Genomic DNA, 8,575 nt, shown 5'->3' on the forward strand with positions numbered 1-8,575 from the left:
TGACCGGCCCACGGGACTCTCATGCATGCACACAAATAAAAAACAAAACAAAACAAAAAACACGAGCAAAAAACAAGAACAGCCATATTGTTTAAAGCTTTGACCCACTGTAAACTGGGCAAAGTTATACAGTTCAGAATCATAATGAGCTTTATTCGCCAAGTGTGTGCAAACAGAAGAGAAATGTGTTGTGTTTTTTTCAGGAGCTCTTGGTACATACATACATACATACATACATACTGTACATACAAGTTAGACATGCATTTTCAATTTTGCTGAACAGTTTTATTATTACCTCATCAAATCTTTGAATCACTGAATAAGTTTACATGTGCACCAATAATGCGATTATTCAATAATCAGGACTAATTCTTCACATACTATTGGAATTATCATAAATAAGGGTTTCCTAGTAAAAATTGTACATAAACTCCCAGTCTTACTTACCACTGGGAAACCTTTAGATACCTGAGTTTCTGAGTTGGGCGGAGGGGAGAACGACTGATGCTTTGCGGTTCTTTATTAGTTTTTCCCACAACCGCTACATCACCTGTCGTTATATAGTAGTGCATATTAACATTTATGAATAACCATTTAAAGCATATTGTATGTTTTACACCGAGCTAAAATAGCATGAATTTGACAGAAATTCCAGATTCGCCAACAAGCTGACTTACTAGATAGAGCTGTGAATGTTTATATTGCTTTATTGAGATTTTCCCAAGAAGAAGGCAAGAATAAACCTGGTGTTCTCCATGATTCCTGTTCTTGCCAACAACAAAGCACTGGAACATGACAAACTCAAAATTATGACTTCAGAAGAGAGAAGTAGGACATTTCCCATTGCATATGATGGCAAGATTAAACATAGTAAGATGACTCAAGCAAACTTCTTCATTCCCATTTACATGTAATTTCCATTATTCTCTAAGAATTGTGGATGAACACCGCAATAATTTTTTCAGGGACGTGCACAAAAAATGTCTCCATTTTGATATTTTCGAATGCATTACAGTAAATTCATGCTGCACAATGTTGTGTACGTAAACTCAGTTTTTTAAGCAGCCCATAGATGTGCACACTTTAGTCAGAGTGAAATATGCCTGTATATAATGTTTACATGCCTGTTTATTTTGATTGAAATATTTTACTATGATTATGGTTGCTATGATTTTTTTTTAAAATTGTTTTCTATATCAACATGCGCTACTGACCCAGCATGGCAAAGAAGATGCACTTTTAAATTTCGTATGTGAAAACCTGACAAATGAACGCTTAGCCATCACAGGATTTCATATTTTTTAATTGAGTAAATATTGCAAAAAATAGGTGTTATTTCTGTGATTTGCATATCATTTGCTATCATTAAATGATCATATCAGCATTAAATCAGCCACTGTCTCTCTAGATATTAATATCTATCAACTATTGAAAAACACATTGATGGAGCCCTAGAAAAAGAAAAACTTGCATTTACAGATCAGTATATAGGGGTGAGTTGTCACACCATTTCTACCAATCAGGTGAGAAATACAACAGAATCCACCAATCAAATCCTAAAACAAGTCAGGAGGAGGAGTTTACAGCTGAAGATGTCATCTTCCGTACACATATAAAGGCCTTGCTGAATGTCTGAACTCTCATAGCTGCGCTGGATTTCATATTTTCAGTTCATCACAAGGTGAATAAACACCTTAATTGTTCTGTGAAAAGATTATTTATTTGTTTAAATCTAAACATTTAGATTTATATTAGTGAAACTGAATTGTAAACACATGTTGCACACCAATCATTAACCAAATTTAAAATTCACTTTAATTCTAAATTGAACCTACATACATTTATTTTTAAAACAGATAATGCAATGCAGAATTTACGAGAAATCAACACATGGGAGTACATATATGGAGCTTCACAAACTGCACAATAATTACTGTACAGACAATAGAGAAAGAGAAAAATGAGGAAAAAGGATAAAAAGTTACGATCTAATGAGCCGAAACAGAAAAAGCCGCCGAGTCTAGTCAGAAAAAGCAGCATTAATAGTGGAAAACCAAACTGTGAGTATTTATGATGTTCAGGATCAACAGTGTTTAATCTTCTCTGGTGTCTTGTAATAAATGGTGGTAAGAAAATTTAAATTAAATGAGATATAAAAAAAAAAAAGTGACAGACAAGAATGAGATTTTTATGGACAATCTTTTAGTTGAACATCTGCAAAGAGACCCCGCCAGGAAAGTCTGCAAAGCCGAGAAGAAGGAAGAGAAGGCGCTTGCGAAGATCTCCTGCTCCAACTTCCCCAAAATGGACTGATCTGTCGTGGCCAGAAGTTAATAAAGGGAATCAGACAAGTTGAAGAATTGTGTAGAAAATTAAAGACCACTGTGAAAGGTTTTATGGCTGAATATGAAATGCCCGGATGGTGAAATGTTCGATTTGCAAGACAAGCTTGAATTGCCTAAAGCATAATTCAGGCTTGAACTGCCAACTTAAGGGTCATTGTTGAAACATTGTTGTTGTGATATATGTGTGAGTGTGTGTGGTTTCACAGTGCTTCGGTTGTTGCTTTCACAGTGCTTCCCTATGCATTTTTTAAAGAAACTGTGAACATATTTTGCTTATCACAGAGAAAAATGTGAGAGGCACGGGGTGGGGTCTCAACAACTTTAATGGAAAGACTTACCAAATAAGCTATTATGTATGTGCTGCATAAAATAAGTGTGAAGAAGTATTTGAATGTGTGCTTTTTGCAAGCTTGTGTTAATTGAGGACCACTATGAGTCCAAGTATTTACCTTATAATGTTGCATAATGGCTGCACTATAATGACAGTGCATGTCTCTTTAAATTATAATGAGCAACTGCTCCAGAATGTTGCTATGGTTACCACAATGTCAATCATCACCGTTTACACACATGGAACGATAATGTAGGGGACTCACTTCGCAGTTAAATGCATTGCCAATCCTGAAACTTTACAGTGTGTTTGTGTGTGTGTGTGTGTGTGTGTGTGTGTGTGTGTGTGTGTGTGTGTGTGTACGTGACCATTGATGAATGCTTTGTTTGTCCCTCTTTTGTTTTGGATAAAAGTATCTGCTAAATTCGTAAAGCATGCAAAATCAAGACTTATGTCTGTGAAGGAATTGGCCACATATTTTTTAAGTACCAAAAGAGAGTATTTTTTCACTATATGCACTGTCATGAAGGTGAGTAAATAATGAGATCATTTGAATGTTGAATTATTCCTTTCTCTCGTGCAACCTCAGGATAACCAGCGTTTCATGTAGATGTGCAAGTTGGGTAAACTTCTATAGAGGTGAACTGGAGAAAACAAATGTATTAATTTTGTATTGGCATTTGCTCAATAAAAGCACAATTGTATCACACTCTGTGCCGATGCTTGTGTAACCCTTATTTCTGCTTTGTGTACTCCAGTCTCTTCAGCGTGGATGACATAAATAAAACCCGGGTTACAATGGTGGTGATTCACATTTCTTTGTTTAATCAGAAGTATCGGTATAACATGAACAGACGCCTAACTCACTTTTCTACAACGCTCGTCTCTCACAGTGTGCTCGCTACTGCGTTCTCTTCTCTTCCGAGCACTTTTCTTTCGGAAACGCCCCCTTAAAGGGACAGAGACACACAATAACTTTCTAACTAACATATATATAACTCTGCATAAGACGCATGAAACTGCATGAAAACATTCTTAAATAGTTTATCAGTGGCTTCACATCCACTTCACAATTTTCTTCATCTTCTCTTTTTAACACAACATGAATTAAACTAAACCCAATATAATGAATTAAACAATGAATTTCACTAAACCCAATATAATGAATTAAACAATGAATTTCAAGGTTACACTTGTATGGAAATGACAGTACCACGTGATTGATGAAGTTTGAAGCTTCAAGTGTCATGCAGTGTCAGAAGGTCAGGACAGCTGGTTTGAAAACTGGTGCTTCACGACCTCATCTGATGCATACAAGGGAAATGATAATCGAGGAGGCATTATTTAAACAATTTAACACTACACTTCCCTATAACATCATTTATATTTAAAAGAAAAACAGAACAGCCAAGATATTTTTTTCAATTACAATTAGCCTACTATAATTATGATCATATATTTACTAGTATATTTTATATTATTGATCAATGTGAATCCGTAGACCATACATGACACGAGTCTCATTGGCATTAATTTAGATGAGATTAGAGAGAACTGTACTGATCCCACACTTATATCTTCCAAAGCTTTGTTTGGTCACGTGTGGTGATTTAGATATGGTGGAGAAAACAACTACAGTATAGTGACCACCAGATGTCACTAATGCGCATTGTGTTAAAAGCTTCGAGTAATTCACCTTTTTTTGGCACAATTTGTTGAAAGCTTGAAATGCTTCAGAAAACCTCGGTTTCCCATCACTAACTAACAAAACAGTGAGAAAGCAAATCCAGACAGAACATAACAAGAAACCAGGCACAGAACAACATAATCCAAACACAGGAAAATCCAGAAACTGACCTGACACGAAACATCCAGAGGACAACACCGGACAAAGAGCATGAGAAACACTGGGAACAATCAGGAACTAATCAACAAGAAAAACTACAAAGAACGACAAACCATGGCACAGAACAGGAAATGACATAAAAGTCCACACAAGACAAGAATCATGACAAACACATTCATAATATAATTATTTATTATGAAACAAAACCAATAACTTCACCGTTATTAGAAAAATATTCAATAACTTCACAGTGTAATGCCATCAAATTCAGTAAGCATTTATCGTGCAAAAGCCATAGTTGTAACTATTATGTTATCTGCATACCAACATCATTTGTGTAAAGAATAGGCCTACTTTTTTATGTGCTATTACTTGAAAAACTAAGTGTAGTATAACCAGCAGGAGAGCAGTGATGTGTGAACTGAATTTAGTGTGTTAGTGAAGTTATTGAATATTTTTCATAATATAAAATGTGGAAAAGCACATTTGATCAAACTAAGTGTTTTAGTATGACCAGTGGGAGACCATTGATGTGTAAACTGAATTTGGTTACACCACAGTGTGTTAACATTGAAGGTTATGACTATTTTTGTAGTAACGTTTTTGGGGTTTTGCACTTTTCATGGTCCCTTATTCGGACTTGTCTCTCAACCGCCTGCTCATAGAGATATTTTCCATATTAATAAAACTCGTTTTGAGGAAAATTGGGTTGTAGCTCGCTGTCTACATTACAATGCACATAAAAAATATGTAGTTTACAATTCAATGTAAGTAGTCATTTAACTCACGAATATTGATCCGGAAAGTTCGAATCTGAATATAATGCCAACTTTACTATACTCCTTGAGACAAATACTGACTGCATTTCTTAATACTTGAGTCAAGTCAAGTCACCTTCATTTATATAGCGATTGGATTGTTTCAAAGCAGCTTTACAGTGATAATAGAAATTAGCGTAACAGTGAAGTTGCGAAAACGCAGATGCCGTACGGCTGCGCATCACGTGTTCGGTCGATAGGTATGCGCGTTTGAATATGCACAGGCGTGTAGACCTTCTTAAACAAATCAACCCTCAACAAACTACATGTTAGGCCTTAAAAATGTATAATACAGAAAAGAAAATCGAGTCCAAGTTCAAACACTGAACCGTTCAATTGTTAATGTACGGAGCTCTGAAACACTGCCAGCGGTTGAATTTGTACTGTAAAGCACTTTGGTTCAACTCAGCTGATTAAACTGATTAAAGAATATTAGGCCAAAACTTATTTCTGGGTATCTTAGCTTGTTTGCTGTACACCTTGTCACATAGCAGCTTTTAGGCATTATTCTGTCTTTTCTTAGAAGCAAGAAATGATAAGGAGGCAGCCTCTCGCAATGCAAAGTCAATGGAGGCGTTTGTTTTGTTTTTCCCCTTGGTGGGCGTGGTCTTCAGATTATGACGCGTTGCGCTCTGTCTCTATGAGCTGGTAAGTCCCGCCCCTTCCGCTAACCCCACTGGACCTCTAGGTTGAAAAATCGTCAATGCAAGTGAATGGGAGAAAATAATTATTTTCTGGTCCCGTTTGATTTGTGCCATGAATGTGAACATATGTTGTCTGTGAATTTTTTATATAACTTTTCGTGTGAAGAATGCTACAATTTAGCGGGTAGAAGTTTGATACGGTTAGACTTTGTGTGAGAGCACTTTGTGGACTACAACTCTCGACGCGTTTGAAACGTCACCACCATTCGCACACGGACACTAGCTCACGGATCCCGCTAAACATGGCTGTCTCTTTGGTGCACTTCACCGCCTTCTTTCAGGGAGAGGACAAAATCGTTGAGGTTGGCGAAAACCACGGGTAAGTCAACTTTATGGGGTGACGTCACATAGGTGACATGTAGTCTTTCTCGTTATGTCTTTTCCACAACTGCTAGCCGACGAATCATTCCATATACTGTCAAACTCGTAACATGAAAGATTATATAAAAAAAATCACAGACAACATATGTTCACATTCATGGCACAACTCAAACGGGACCAGAAAATAATTATTTTCTCCCATTCACTTGCATTGACGATTTTTCAACCTAGAGGTCCACTTGGGGTTTTACGGATGGGCGGGACTTACCGGCTCTATTTGAGCAACGTCCGTTGGTGACGCCCCTTTGGAAATGATTTGTCTATGGAGCTTTGCCAGACTATAACTCAGTTACAACTGAGAATGGTCTGGTTTTAACCAGGCTATAAATATTGTGAAATAAGTGTGAATTTAATTTCCGTAATTTGTGTCTTTAGCCACCATTTAATTATATCAGCATTATTTTAATATATATATATATATATATATATATATATATGAGCACCCTCTTGCTGTTAAAAGCTTTTCAGGATCTTTTTCTTTTCAGAAAACATGTGTAGACATGTCCAGGGTGGAGAGGGGCTTGTACAGATCAGATGTTAACATGAGACACAGTCATGGGTTTCGCTGCTGATAAAGCTTATGCTCAACCTCCAACAAAACATCAGCACAGATCTCAGAGCTGCAGTGAATATACACCCTTTCAGCTCATCACAAGGTGATTATAACACTTTATCTTTAATTGTGTTGTCAATCTGATGCTTTTTATTATAAGGAAACTGAAATGTAAAACTGTATTGTATAATTATATTTATTATTAAATTATAGTATAGTTATAGAATGATGTTAGTTAAGTAAGGGATAATGTAGAGCGAGGCAGTTGTTATAGTGAATACAGCCCCCGACAGGCTGATGTTATTACATGGCTTGGTTGAATTCCAATGTAGAATGTGGTGTGTTATTTCTTGATATCAGCAAACTCAAGACTGCTAAGTGTAACACACCGTTGCCATGAAAAACAAAGCGTTGCTATGGACACAGGATTCTTCTAACCGTAGAGACGGAACAGACTATTTTCTTCAGCGGAAGCAATACAATCGTTCAGAAACATCGTTCTATAACAATAACCTGTATCTCCATATGTTTGCAACAGATATCATGGAAAACAGAATGTAAGAGAAATAAATGCATGGCAGAAGACCTGTGGAGCATCACAAACTGCATACGAACTAAAATATCCAAAAATGGCAAAGAAAGAGGAGGAGACACAAACCACTGATCCAGGAGAGAAACAGACGAGCCTAGTCAGACACAACAGCATTAACAGTGGGAAACCAAACTGTGAGTCTTTATGATCTTTAAGATTAAACACTGTTACACATATTTCATCAACATTTTTCATCTTGATTGATAGTATCTTACTCTTACTAAGTTTGTGAATTCATTATCTATAGTTTCTCGTGAACCAGACAGACATGCAAAGATTGACTCATGATGATTCAGAGACACTCCCTCACCGATCACAGGAAGATGATGAAGAAAGCTCAGTATGGTGCAAGTTATAATGTGTGTGTGTGTGTGTGTGTGTGTGTGTGTGTGTGTGTGTGTGTGTGTGTGTGTCCTATCGTCTAAACCAGCAGACAATTCATCAACATGTTCAGTCAATGATCAAGTAGTGTATATTTTATATTGCTTATATTTTAGTTGTATTAAATATAAACAAATGGCAGTGTTAAAGGGTTAGTTCACCCACAATTCAAAATTGCGCCATCATTTACTCACCCTCATATTGTTCTGAACCTGCATCTGCATGAGGTTTTCATTTTCTGTGGAACTTAAAATAACTTATTTTTTAAAGGATTAGTTCAACTCAAAATGAAAATTTCCTGATAATTTACTATTTCCAAGGAATAGGGCCTTATCTAGCTAAACAATCGGTCATTTTCTAAAAATAAAATAAACTTTTTAACCACAATTGTTTGTCTTGTGCTGGTCTGTGCATTACGTCATCACGCTTTGGATGTGATTTTTCACTGAGCCACTGAAAGTATAGGCCTATATATTGTATGTATATGCATTTTTTATAATAGGCTGTGGTGTTGTGATTTTAAAATGCTTTGTATTATTTTTTCTTTTATCTTATCACAATATATATTTTACTTTGTTACTGTTTATAAGTATACAGCCATTTTATACAGTATTTTATGAATAT

At 36.1% G+C, this 8,575-nt stretch overlaps 1 long non-coding RNA gene across 1 annotated transcript; it reads left to right on the plus strand.

The window, feature by feature from the left end:
* Window positions 1–6,941: 6,941 nt before the first annotated feature.
* LOC311277367 lies at window positions 6,942–8,336 on the plus strand. Its single transcript, XR_014625239.1, has 3 exons — window positions 6,942–7,081; window positions 7,517–7,704; window positions 7,818–8,336. It is a non-coding gene; the product is annotated as an uncharacterized lncRNA (long non-coding RNA).
* Window positions 8,337–8,575: the final 239 nt, after the last annotated feature.

This window comes from Rutilus rutilus (assembly GCF_951802725.1).
Source record: "Rutilus rutilus genome assembly, chromosome: 18".
In the NCBI taxonomy this organism is placed as follows: Eukaryota; Metazoa; Chordata; class Actinopteri; order Cypriniformes; family Leuciscidae; genus Rutilus; species Rutilus rutilus.